The sequence below is a fragment of the Notolepis coatsorum genome (assembly GCF_963971535.1).
Source record: "Notolepis coatsorum genome assembly, chromosome: 8".
Classification (NCBI taxonomy): domain Eukaryota; kingdom Metazoa; phylum Chordata; class Actinopteri; order Aulopiformes; family Paralepididae; genus Notolepis; species Notolepis coatsorum.
Window position 1 is genome coordinate 3,797,700 of NC_140172.1, and position 14,653 is coordinate 3,812,352.

Below are 14,653 nucleotides of genomic sequence, written 5' to 3' on the forward strand. Positions count from 1 at the left end.
GCTGGTGACAACGGCCCGACGCGCGGCTCTGTTTGTTCATTCATTGGAGGAGCTCCGCGCTGGACAAAGCTCGAGGTACAGTACATTCAGCTCGATTACAGCTGGTGACGTCCGCTGTCTACAGACTGTATGAATTAATGTTGCTACATTCTACCATTGGACGAGACCTTGGTGCCAGGTCGCCATACCCCTCAGACCAGGTTCAATCGTACCGCTCAACATGTATGGACAAGTCCTAGTTCCGTGTAGGAATATGTCTACCGCACCACTAATGGTACTATTTGTTCATAGTGCGTATATATACTGCGCTATTAAAGTAGAGCTTTCTTTTTAGTCCAGTTCCTTACCCTCCAACAGAGTGACAGACGCAAAAGCCTCCCCGCGAACCACGTGTGGGCAGTAAGGCCAATTCGGCCCAGTATCGGCATTGAGACATCGTGTATATTAATATTTGAATAGTCATATTTGGCACTATATCGTCGAGTTGGACGTATTCTATTAAGCTAATAATAGTCTATTCATATGTAGTGCCTCGTGCGGTAAGAGTTCTATAGTAATCAGCACCCCCATCGTTTCGGGCATCAGCTGGACGCTTATCCAGGGTGGTTGACCCCACGTGAAGCTGCTCCCGAGGAGCTCCAGGCCAAAGAGCGAGTGGACCTGTATATTGGATTATTCTACCGACGACGGCTAGCCTTCCACGGCTTGGATTATGCTTTGAGTACTTTGATTATTCTATGGATAAAGGCCAACACTGCGGTGTGTTGGAAATACCCCCCCCGGAGAGGACGACAGGTGAGAAGACGCTCTACACGACGAGGTCGCCTCACGTCTCTCCATCGTGGACCGGAGGACGCCGGCCACAGAGAGTCCAACTGCTTTCATCTGTGGATCGAGGATCGCTGGGCACCGGGTCGCACGACTGTGGGCTCTCCCAGGATACCCTCGGCCAGACGGGATACAGCCAGACTCTACCCCCCCCCCCTCCAGCTGTCCTACAAGCAGTCGGAACCTTCCCCTAGTGTATCCAGCTATATAATCATTCAAGTATCATTGCTATTGTTCCCTAAATATTCCAGGTTGTATATTTGCTTCCTGCGCAATCAGAGATTGGACATTCGATATTGATCTACCTACGAATACTCATTTGCCATAAAAGTGCATACTATTTCAAATCATAAATGTAATTAAGTGATCGTTGTACATACCTTTTGCTATGTATTATTAATAAACGCAGACTTTCGACTTGGTACATTTGTGTTGGATCCGTTTCATCAGGTGGGAGTGTTTATCATAATTATTCATACCTAGTACTGGGTGGCCAGAGTCTAAAGTACAAGAGGTAGTGGTAGTAAGTATCATATCTAACCATACAGTCAGGGAATTGTACCCCTCAGTTACACTCTACCGATCCCACTCATAGACGGTGCTACCCCGACACTGTTGATAGGCTCCGACCATGCAGACCTCATTGTCCCGATAGACCGGGTTCATACCGGACCCAGAGGCTGTCCTGCAGCAGTCGAGACCCGCCTAGGATGGACTCTCCAAGGCCCACTCGCCAAATCTCTCAACCGAACCACAGCCACTAGCTGTCTCCACTCCCGAGTCACAGAGGGAGACACCGCACTCCTGCAGCATGTAGAGAGGCTATGGACCTTAGAACAAATGCCCTTTAAGAACGAAAAGAAAGACATTCGCTCTAAAGACGACATCTACGCCATTAACCTCCTCGAGACGGGAACAAAGAGAGTCCCAGTCAGCGGTGTGTTGAGATACGCCACGCCACTCCTGCGGCGGGAAGGGATGCCTACCTTTCACGCAAAGAAAGACGCCACAGAGCGGTACCTACTAAACACAGAGCGGCGCTTAGCCAAGGACCCCGCCCAAGAAAGTGTATACCGCGCTGAGATTGAGAAGCTCATCACAGCGGGACACGTCACAAAGATTGACATTAAAGAGGCCGACCAGACGACTGAATCGTGGTACGTGCCCCACCACAAGGTTCATCACAACGGCAAAGACCGCATCGTGTTTAACTGCAGCTACCAGATCGGATCCCAAAATCTGAATAAAGAGCTATTGCCCGGTCCTACACTCGGCCCCTCCCTACTAGGCGTACTACTCCGCTTCCGCCAGGACAAGGTGGCTATCAGCGGGGATATCAAAGGGATGTTCCTGCAGGTGAGATTAGTAGAGGAGGACAAGCCCCTGTTGCGGTTCCTATGGAGAGAGAGGCCAGGAGATGAGCACCCAGCCATCTACCAATGGGAAGTCCTCCCTTTCGGAACTACATGCAGCCCATGCTGTGCCACATTTGCACTACAGAGACATGTCGCAGAGGACCCAGCAGCGGACGAAGAGGTCCGACACAGTGTGAAGAACAGCTTCTACGTAGATAACTGTCTACAAAGCGTTTCGACCCAGGAAGAAGCCGAGGCTCTCCTACTTAAACTCCGCGCCTCTCTGATCAAAGGCGGCTTTGATCTCAGGCAGTGGGCCAGCAGCGATCCGCACGTACTGCGCAGCCTCTCCTCCGAGGACAAGGCAGCGAGCAGCGAGACCTGGATGGCCACAATCCCAGGAGAAGCCCAAGAGATGACACTAGGACTAGTGTGGCGCTTCAAAACAGATTCGCTCCACTATAGACACAAACCCCTGACCACGGAGCAGGGAAGGTCGACGGCAATACCGACCACCAGACGGAGTGTGTACAGAACACTCGCCCGACAATATGACCCGTTAGGATGTATACTACCGTACACCACCAGGGCAAAGATGATTGTACGAGCATTGTGGGACAAGGACCAGGGCTGGGACGACCCCATTCCCGCACTCTTGCATCCACCTGGAGAGAGTGGGATATGGAACTCCACTCACTCCCAGGCGTTAACATACGCCGAAGCTGCTTCCCACCCACGGTGAGGCCAGAGACATGTAAAATGGATTTACACGTCTTCAGTGACGCCTCCGAGGTCGCCTACGGATCAGTAGCCTACTTGCGGGCCCAAGAAGAGGGGGGAGAGATCTACACAGCATTCATCCTCGCCCGCTCGAGAATAGCCCCACGCAAGCAACAGTCTATCCCACGTCTAGAGCTCTGCGCAGCCCTCGCAGGAGCGCATCTAGCCACGCTCATCCAACGTGAGCTCACCATTCCGGTGCATAGAACAATCCTGTGGTCAGATTCCACGACAGTACTCGCCTGGATCAAATCGGATTCATGCAAATACAAAGTCTTCGTGGGAGTCAGAGTCACTGAGATTCAAGAGTTAACCGGAGAGTTAACCGGAGAAGCAAACTGGCGCTATGTTGATACAAAACACAACCCAGCTGACGTCATCACCCGGGGAATGTCCCTAGATGACTTAACCCGTCATAACATCTACAGTGACGGACCAGCATTCCTCAAGCTCCCGGAAGGAGATTGGCCCACGCCCACCCCGAGGGAAGCAAGTGACGAGGAGGCTGAGAATAAGAAACCCATGTTCTGTGGATTGAGCACTGTTGTCTCCGCAGACCCCAACATAGACGATTGCATTACCATAGAGAGTGCGCAGCAACGGACATTCCTGCGGCACCACCCAGAGATTCAGTCCCCCGCTGATATGTCAGCAGCTGACTACGAGGAAGCAGAACTGCTTCTACTGCAACGAGCCCAGAGAGACTCGTTCCCCGATGAACTAGACTGTCTACAGGGAGGAAAGCCCGTCCCATCAGACAGCAGATTGATTCATCTGGCCCCCGAGAGTGACACACATACCCTCATCAGAGTGGGTGGTCGCCTGCGGAGAGCCCCCAATTTACCGGATGACATTAAGTACCCGATCGTATTGAACAGCCGACACAAGGTCACAGAGCTGATTATAAAGAAATACGACGAGGATGTACACCACGCAGGAGCAGAGAGAGTCTTCGCGGAAATCAGACGTTGTTACTGGATACTTCAAGGAAGAGAGGCGGTGCGACGCTTCCAGCGGACCTGTCTAGACTGCCGAAAGTGGCGCGCGCAGCCCAGCATACCACGGATGGCTGACCTACCTCCATGTCGCCTCCGACTCGGCGACAAGCCATTCCACTCAACAGGCATGGACTGTTTTGGCCCGCTGCACATAAAGAAAGGAAGAGGCACCGAGAAGCGGTGGGGTATTGTATTCAAATGCATGACCACCAGAGCGATACATATCGAGCTCCTTCCGACCATGAGCGCAGACTCATTCCTTATGGCCTTCCGAAGATTCACATCACGGAAAGGAAAACCGTCTACATTATTGTCCGATCACGGGACAAACTTCAAAGGCGGAGAAAGAGAGCTGAGGGAGAGCTTCCAAGCTATGGGCCCAGAACTTAAGACCCACCTCGCTCCAGCCCAGATTGACTTCCAATTCAACCCCCCAAACGCACCCCACTTCGGTGGAACTTGGGAACGAGAAGTACGTTCTATAAAGACAGCCCTGTACGCAGTACTTGGGGCCCAGACTGTGGCGGAAGAAGTCCTAATGACAGTCCTCACGGAGATTGAGGGAGTATTGAACTCAAAGCCCCTCGGTTACGTCTCCAGTGATGTAGCAGATGTCGACCCAGTCACCCCCAACACCCTCCTGATGGGGCGGCTAGATCCCGCGTTACCCCAGACAATGTACCGGCCTGAAGAAGCGAACGGCCGACGAATGTGGAGGTACAGCCAAGTATTAGCCGACAAGTTTTGGAGCAGTTTCCTACTGCACTACCTACCGTCTCTACAGACCCGCCAGAAGTGGGTAAAAGAGAGAGACAATTTGACGGAAGGAACAGTCGTCATGATTATTGACCAGTCACTACCCAGAGCTATGTGGCCGGCTGTCCGCATAAGCAAAGTGATCACCGGTGCCGATGGCAAGGTCCGAGCAGCTGAAGTACTCGTCCAGGGGCGCATTTACACCCGTCCTGTGGCGAGGCTCATAGAACTGCCCCGACTCCCAGACACAATCGATGATGACCATGACCCTATGACTTTGTGAGTTGACTGACCCTTACAGCGAACCCTTGAGTGGTAGACAGTGCGGTTAATCTGTCTCTGCTTAACTAATTGGGTTGGGACCAATTAGGGTGCGGCTGTTCTGAAGGATCAGATTAAACCGAATATATATATTTATTTATATATATATATTTAATTGTATTTGTATATCCCCTGATATCCCTTGTATATTCCTTGTACAATATGCATTGAATATCCCTTCTAGTCTACTGAACATCCCATAATAGTCTCCATTCTACCATTGGACGAGACCTTGGTGCCAGGTCGCCATACCCCTCAGACCAGGTTCAATCGTACCGCTCAACATGTATGGACAAGTCCTAGTTCCGCGTAGGAATATGTCTACCGCACCACTAATGGTACTATTTGTTCATAGTGCGTATATATACTGCGCTATTAAAGTAGAGCTTTCTTTTTAGTCCAGTTCCTTACCCTCCAACAGAGTGACAGACGCAAAAGCCTCCCCGCGAACCACGTGTGGGCAGTAAGGCCAATTCGGCCCAGTATCGGCATTGAGACATCGTGTATATTAATATTTGAATAGTCATATTTGGCACTATATCGTCGAGTTGGACGTATTCTATTAAGCTAATAATAGTCTATTCATATGTAGTGCCTCGTGCGGTAAGAGTTCTATAGTAATCAGCACCCCCATCGTTTCGGGCATCAGCTGGACGCTTATCCAGGGTGGTTGACCCCACGTGAAGCTGCACCCGAGGAGCTCCAGGCCAAAGAGCGAGTGGACCTGTATATTGGATTATTCTACCGACGACGGCTAGCCTTCCACGGCTTGGATTATGCTTTGAGTACTTTGATTATTCTATGGATAAAGGCCAACACTGCGGTGTGTTGGAAATACCCCCCCCGGAGAGGACGACAGGTGAGAAGACGCTCTACACGACGAGGTCGCCTCACGTCTCTCCATCGTGGACCGGAGGACGCCGGCCACAGAGAGTCCAACTGCTTTCATCTGTGGATCGAGGATCGCTGGGCACCGGGTCGCACGACTGTGGGCTCTCCCAGGATACCCTCGGCCAGACGGGATACAGCCAGACTCTACCCCCCCCCCCCTCCAGCTGTCCTACAAGCAGTCGGAACCTTCCCCTAGTGTATCCAGCTATATAATCATTCAAGTATCATTGCTATTGTTCCCTAAATATTCCAGGTTGTATATTTGCTTCCTGCGCAATCAGAGATTGGACATTCGATATTGATCTACCTACGAATACTCATTTGCCATAAAAGTGCATACTATTTCAAATCATAAATGTAATTAAGTGATCGTTGTACATACCTTTTGCTATGTATTATTAATAAACGCAGACTTTCGACTTGGTACATTTGTGTTGGATCCGTTTCATCAGGTGGGAGTGTTTATCATAATTATTCATACCTAGTACTGGGTGGCCAGAGTCTAAAGTACAAGAGGTAGTGGTAGTAAGTATCATATCTAACCATACAGTCAGGGAATTGTACCCCTCAGTTACACTAACCCTTCGAGAAGCTTTGTGGTCCCGACTTGAACTTTCCATTAATGTGTCCATAAATCCATGTAGTTAGATCCAACACTGTCTGAATGTACAGATGCAGCCATGAATGGTCGTTGGACCATGTTTGGGCACTGTTTGAGCGCCGTATTAACGGTAACAATGACCAGCAGGGGGCGCTCGAATACAGCTGGTGACAACGGCCCGACGCGCGGCTCTGTTTGTTCATTCATTGGAGGAGCTCCGCGCTGGACAAAGCTCGAGGTACAGTACATTCAGCTCGATTACAGCTGGTGACGTCCTACGTCTACAGACTGTATGAATTAATGTTGCTGAATTAAAGAATTCTTTATTAGGATACTATAAGTTGAAGAATTCTAACATTGTTTTGTGTGTGGGACCGTGGCTTAGTGGGATTGTCCCTGCCTCCAAATCTATCTAAGGCTTGCCAAAAGCTGGTTTGAATCTTGTTTTATTTTTTATATATATATATATTCATTTATAAAATGAAATGGAGTTCTAAATGGCTAAATACATAGACATGCTTCATTTTATTAAATGTAATTTGGGCGATATCAGCGATACGACGTCAATAGTTATCGAGAGAGAGAGAGAGAGAGAGAGAGAGAGAGAGAGAGAGAGAGAGAGAGAGAGAGAGAGAGAGAGAGAGAGAGAGATAGAGAGAGAGAGAGAGAGAGAGAGAGAAGAGAGAGAGAGAGAGAGACGCCGCGCCTGTCTGTTACCGTGCAAAGGACCAAGATATTAGCCAGTAAGTGGATTTATAATACCAACTTTGTGCCCGATAAAACAGCATGGTAGGTTTTTTAACAGTCGACAATTCATCTCACAATGACTAATGTTAGCATACAGCTGCCTACTGTAACCTAACATGGTGAAACACGTATTTAAGCTACAGTAACACTGCTTAGCTAGCTCAGTTAACGTTAACTTTGCTAATGTTAGAGCTCTACGGTGGTTTCACAATATAATAAATTAACTCAACCAACTGGCGTTATTGTGATAATATCTAACGAAGTGTTCCCATGGTTAAAAAAACACTTCCACTATTAAACATACTGTTGATTGATTGAACATTTTATTAACAGATTGCCTGGCCTGGACATAGGAAACACATGAGATGGACATAGGAACACATCATCCAAGGGATAAAAACATGATAAAATGCAAGCACTTATTTCCATGGTCCCTGGTATTAAGAGACAGGACATACATCAGGAGACGCTGGGTTCGAGCCCAGCTCTCCGCATTGCTATCAGCTTGGCTGGTCGTTCATACTAATACAATTGGCAGTATTAGGGGGTGGGAAGCTGATGGGTGGGGATCGGACGTTGTGGACAGCGACTCCTACAGGTCGGTTGGTGCGCCTGCGCAGCAGAATCAGGAAGTCGACGGGGGCGGCGTGCCCTCCAAACGCAGACCGTCGCCGCCGAGAGATCGCGCTGTGCAGGTGAAAAGATGCGACGGCTGCCTCCTCGAGTACCGGAGGGGACACGTGATGTAAGGCTTGGTCCACATTGCAGCCGGCTTGTGGGAGGCATGGCCTAACAACGTTCGAGACAGGGGGGGGGGGGTAGAATTGGACGATACGAAATTGGGATGGGAGAAAAATAGAAAATGGGAGAAAAAGTAGATAAAAAAAAAAAGAGACAGGACATACATTTACTGGAAGTCTGTGTGACATATATCCAATGTATACAAAAGCTGATTGATTGAACATGTTATGAACAGATGGCCTGGCCGGGCCTCCCCACGCCGCCCACCAAGTTCAAGGAGGTGACGTCCGGCGGCTCCACTCTGAAGTGGGGCGCTCCCAAAGACAAGGGTGGCTCGGAGGTCACCAACTACATACAAATATACACCCACTAACTGCAGAAATTTTATAAAAATCTATATTTTATTCATACAGTATCACTGTTGCATACTTATTGTAATTTAGATATGTATTATAATTATTATTATTCTTTATTTGTGCTTTAGCAATCTGTATGTGGGCCGTCTCAGGCTTTCAAAGTTAGGGAGGATTATACTAGTATTTGCATTTGGGGGGGGGGGGGGGGGGGAAAGAAGAATGGTTGTATTTGCATTCCAAAGAAGGTTCCAACACCTTGGCCTGCACTGTATCTTGCAACTGTTCAACTATTGCAGGGTTGGTGTTTTTTTCAACTCAACCCAGATAGCAAAATGAGTGAATCAACGTTGAAATATGGTAGAGGCAGAAATATTGAATCCACATCCCTAGAGGGCCCTGATACTTGAAACACAGAGGAGCATGGACACTTGAAGATGACCAGAGCCGGAGATGGGAGGTTTTTACCAGACAACAGTGACCGATATTGAGTCATATTTCTGTGCACATAACGTTCATAGCCATAGCCACACCTTCTCCTATGCAGATAATTGGATGACGTTCCACTTCCATTCCACTGTCAAACATTTCTGCCCAAAGAGGATGTTTAAACCTACCGGCGCTACCTATACTCATTATTTCCCCTATTGTGGTGCTGTATGTTAGTGTGTATGAAAGTGTTTTCTGTTACTTTCACTGGGCACATAATACAGTTATGTCTGCAGATATTTGTGATTTCTGTCGATATGTTAATCTGTACTGTTATTAGGAATTGTATTCATTTTGTTAACCCTAACCCTTATTTGATAACATTTGATGTGTACTGTATTTCCCCACCGTGATAATAAAGTGATATTATCTAGGGATGCTCGATATTGGCTTTTTTACCGATACCAATATACCGATATTGTCCAACTCTTAATTTCCGATACCGATATCAACCGATATCACATTTTAATGCCGATATCGGCCGATAATATCGGTAGGCCGATAATATCGGACATCATTTCTATAGAAATGTAAATTATTATTATTATTATTATTATTTTCTTTTTTTTGAAAACAGATACCCATATTTTCCAATATCACATTTTAATGCCGATATCGGCCGATAATATCGGACATCCCTAATATTATCTCATGACAGGACGTGCTACAGGCCCTGTTCTCTGGACTGTGTTAAAGTGATCCTTCACCATCCTGGAGCAGGAAGGGGAGTCGGGGTGGAGGGGGCAGGAAGGGGAGTCGGGGTGGAGGGGGCAGGAAGGGGAGTCGGGGTGGAGGGGGCAGGAAGGGGAGTCGGGGTGGAGGGGGCAGGAAGGGGAGTCAGGGTGGAGGGGGCAGGAAGGGGAGTCGGGGTGGAGGGGGCAGGAAGGGGAGTCGGGGTGGAGGGGGCAGGAAGGGGCAGGAAGGGGAGTCGGGGTGGAGGGGGCAGGAAGGGGAGTCAGGGTGGAAGGGGCAGGAAGGGGAGTCGGGGGTGGAGGGGGCAGGAAGGGGAGTCAGGGTGGAGGGGGCAGGAAGGGGAGTCGGGGTGGAGGGGGCAGGAAGGGGAGTCGGGGTGGAGGGGGCAGGAAGGGGAGTCGGGGTGGAGGGGGCAGGAAGGGGAGTCGGGGTGGAAGGGGAGTCGGGGTGGAGGGGGCAGGAAGGGGAGTCGGGGTGGAAGGGGCAGGAAGGAGAGTCGGGGTGGAGGGGGCAGGAAGGGGAGTCGGGGTGGAAGGGGCAGGAAGGGGAGTCGGGGTGGAGGGGGCAGGAAGGAGAGTCGGGGTGGAGGGGCAGGAAGGAGAGTCGGGGTGGAGGGGGAGTCGGGGTGGAGGGGGCAGGAAGGGGAGTCGGGGTGGAAGGGGCAGGAGGGGGAGTCGGGGTGGAGGGGGCAGGAAGGGGAGTCGGGGTGGAGGGGGCAGGAAGGGGAGTCGGGGTGGAGGGGGCAGGAAGGGGAGTCGGGGTGGAGGGGGCAGGAAGGGGAGTCGGGGTGGAGGGGGCAGGAAGGGGAGTCGGGGTGGAGGGGGCAGGAGGGGGAGTCGGGGTGGAGGGGGCAGGAAGGGGCAGGAAGGGGTGGTCGGCCCCGACTTCGTTAGATATTATCACGATAACGGCAGTTGGTTGAGTTAATTTATTATACTGTGCAACCACCTCTCTCTCTCTCTCTCTCTCTCTCTCTCTCTCTCTCTCTCCTCTCTCTCTCTCTCTCTCTCTCTCTCTCTCTCTCTCTCTCTCTCTCGCTCTCTCTCTCTCTCTCTCTCTCTCTCTCTCTCTCTCTCGATGACAATATTGACGTCGTATCGCTGTTATCGCCCAAATGACATTGAATAAAATGAAGCATGTCTATGTATTTAGCCATTTAGAACTCCATTTCATTTTATATATATATAAAAAAATAAAAAATAAAACAAGATTCGAACCAGCTTTTGACAAGCCTTAGATCCCTGGCTGGCCCCCGCGTGCCAGGCGGGGATACTGACCGCTATACTAACGATGTGAGGGCCGACGATCCACTCCACTGGTCAAATTACTTACTCGTGAGGAGTGCGTCTGTTGATAAAGAAAAAGCAATGTCCACAGCCGCTCCAGTGCAAAGTAAAGATATCCAAATGGTTTATTTGCAAAGTCTCTCTTTACAGAAGTGGTCCTAAATCTACTTTCCTAAATATTCCTGTCACTACTACAAATACTACTACAAGTGGCTCCTACTAGCTACAAGTACTAATACAAGCTACAAGTACTACTACGAGTTTTTTATTTAAATGTTTTTCTGATCTTAATTAAGCTACTTGCTTAATCAAATGTATTTTAATAACAAATACAATAACCAATCATAATAAACAAATTAAATAATACAAATTAAAGTGCAAGTTTAAATGGAAGGATAATGTTTTAAAAGTAGCAGCCTCTGCCCCAGCACTGTGGTTCTGATGGGGCTGTTAACCTGGTCCAGGAGGGTGATGTGGATCCACTCACTAGGCTACACCATCTCCAACAACTGTGGCTGTGGTGGTGGTGGTGGTGCTGGCGGTGGAGGGTGCAGTGTTGGCGGGGTTGGTGCCTTTCTTGGTACCCGTCACAAACTCAATCTTGGTCCGCTCTTTCTTGGCTTTCTCCAGCTTGTCCATCTCTACTGTCTGGGCTTTGGCTAAAGCTTCATAGTAAGAGTCTTCTGACCAGCCGTGAGGATCAAAGATGTCCTTTGGGTAGTTGGTTCCCAGTTCATCTATACTACAAAACTGGATGAGCTGCTCATAAATACTCGGGTTTCGGAATTCCTTCCTTTTCTGGATGTAGTTTGTGTCAAAAATCTTCCTGTTGTTTCCGGTCGTACAGCTTGCATATCTTCTCCTGGAGGTCAGTGGAGCAGCGGCCTTGGGGCTCAGGGGGGATCCTGATCTCATCAGGTGACATCTTCCTCACCTTCTCCGAGAAGAGCGCAACCAGCTCATCGGGGTCTCTCCTTTCTACATCGGAGATCTCCTTATAATCATCTGTGTCTCTCCCCTCGTCTGACTCATCCATGTCCGAGTTGCGGGAACTGTCTCCGCTGTCTTCATCTCCAAAGCCCTTCTCATTGGGATCCTCCACCCGACTCTGGTCATCCTCCCCGTAGCCCGCAGAGACTAGACCCCGTCCATGGCCACCTGTCTCTTCGGTCTCGGGATCAGAATTAGGCTCGGAATCGTCTCCATAATCTGCCAAAGAGGACAGAAGCGCACTCTTCTTGCCGCTCGACATTGCTGCTAGCACGCGTCGCATAAACGCTCCCTGCATAAAAAATTACTTACTCGTGAGTAGTACGCCCGTTGATAAAGAAAAGCAATGTCCACAGCCACTCCAGTGCAAAGTAAAGATATACAAATGGTTTATTTGCAAAGTCTCTCTTTACAGAAGTGGTCCTAAATCTACTTTCCTAAATATTCCTGTCACTACTACAAATACTACTACAAATGGCTCCTACTAGCCACAAGTACTAATACAAGATACAAGTACTACTACAAGTGGCTCCTACTAGCCACAAGTACCAATACAAGCTACAAGTACTACTACAAGTAGATCCTACTAGCCACAAGTACCAATACAAGCTACAAGTACTACTACAAGGTAAGAAAACTGTATTTTCCCAGTCTATTATGACATCACCACAAATGTTCCAGAATGTTTTATGTTCTAGAAAGGCTATTATGACATCACCACAAATGTTCCAGAATGTTTTATGTTCTCGAAAGTTCTATTACGACATCACCACAAACGTTCTAGAAGGTTCTATGTTCTAGAATGCTCTATTATGACAAATACGACGGTTCAATTACTTTATCTAAATCCAATCAATATTAAACATTCATATAATACAATAACCTAAATATATAGAGCTTTGGCTCTTACATGGCTCCCCGGGGAATTCAACCCCGGTCTCCCGAAAACGGCTGCACTAGAGAGCAGTTCAGCTCCTTGGACAGCGTGACAAATGCACCCATTTCATTGGCTGTCACTCTGTTACACCTATACACGGCTGGCCTAGATTTGGGAGGCAGGGATAATCCCACTAACACGGTCCCACACACAAAACAGTGTTAGAATTATTCATCTTATAGTATCCTAATAAAGAATTGTTGGTAAACAAACGTGAAAATGCTGAAAGTATACACGTTGACTTGTGATTTGACAGGTTCTAACTGTTTAATTCTTTAATTGAGCAACATTGCGTGTTTAGTTGTGAGCCTCCTTGATGAAGGCTCACAACTAGGTTTTGATGCTGGTAATAACAACACCAGCCCACAAGCCACGGCAATGGGGGGGGGGGGGGTCTGCTGCTGATGGAGACTCAGTGTTCAGGGTAACAGAGCATGAGGTGAGGCGGACCTTTAAAAAAGTCAGGAAGGAAGTCAGGAAGGCAGCAGGTCCGGACGGCATCCCCGGCCGCGTCCTAAAAGTCTGTGCCGACCAACTGGCCCCGGTATTCACTGACATATTTAACCTGTCCTTAGAACAGGCTGTCATCCCCACCTGCCTGAAGAAGTCCACTATTATCCCTGTACCCAAAAAATCCAAGCCTGCTTGCCTCAACGACTACCGCCCTGTAGCTCTCACCTCCATAGCCATGAAGTGCTTTGAGAAGCTAGTAAAGGGCTACATCTGCTCCTCCCTCCCCATCAACATGGACCCCCTGCAATTTGCATACCGCCCCAACAGGTCCACGGAGGACGCCATAGCCCATGTGCTGCACACAGCAGCATCACACCTGGACAAGAGGAAGGGGAACTATGTGAGAATGCTATTCATCGACTACAGCTCGGCATTCAATACCATAATCCCCTCCATACTCATAGCCAAGCTCAGGGACCTGGGCTTGAACTATGACCTCTGCCAGTGGGTCTTGGACTTCCTGACGGGCAGACCCCAGGTGGTGAGAGCAGGCAACTGCACCTCCTCATCCATCACCCTCAACATAGGGGCCCCCCAGGGCTGTGTTCTGAGTCCCCTCCTCTACTCCCTGTACACACACGACTGTGTGGCTCAGCGGAGTAGCAATACAATCATCAAATTTGCTGACGACACAGTGGTGGTGGGCCTGATCTCTGCCAACGACGAGAGGGCCTACCTGGAAGAGGTCAAGGTCCTGGCGGGATGGTGCCAGGAAAACAGCCTCTCCCTGAACGTCAGCAAAACAAAGGAGATGATTGTGGACTTCAGGAGGTCGGGGGTCAAGGACTACAGCCCCCTCAGCATCGACGGGGCACCGGTTGAGAGAGTCAACAGCTTTAAGTACCTCGGAGCCTACATATCCGAGGACTTGACATGGACCACACACATTGACAGTGTTGTGAAGAAGGCACGACAACGCCTCTACTTCCTCAGGCGCCTAAGGAAGTTCCAAGTCAGTCAGAAGATCCTTAAGAACTTCTACTCATGTACAATAGAGAGCATCCTGACTGGCAACATCACCTCCTGGTTTGGGAATAGCACTGCACAAGACCGAAGCAGACTACAAAGAGTGACACGTTCAGCCGAACGCACAATTGGAGGGGGGCTCCCCACCCTCCAGAACATTTACAACAAGCGGTGCAGGGGCAAGGCTAAGAGAATCATTAAAGACTCCAGTCACCCGAACAACTGCCTCTTTGAACTGCTGCGGTCAGGCAAGCGATACCGGAGTCTCAAGGCGAGCACAGAAAGACTCAGAAGAAGCTTCTATCCCCAGGCCATCAGGCTGCTAAACGAACAATGAACACTACACAACAACAACCATCAAACGCACATAGCACACACATCCACACGCACACACTCACTTTAAACAAA

At 49.2% G+C, this 14,653-nt stretch overlaps 1 pseudogene across 1 annotated transcript; it reads right to left on the reverse strand.

Moving 5' to 3' along the window:
- Positions 1-9,815: 9,815 nt before the first annotated feature.
- On the reverse strand, positions 9,816-12,091 carry LOC311232909 (annotated as a pseudogene). Its single transcript has 2 exons — positions 11,327-12,091; positions 9,816-10,437 (listed from the first exon to the last, which is right to left on the reverse strand). The product of its transcript is annotated as an uncharacterized misc_RNA (transcript).
- Positions 12,092-14,653: the final 2,562 nt, after the last annotated feature.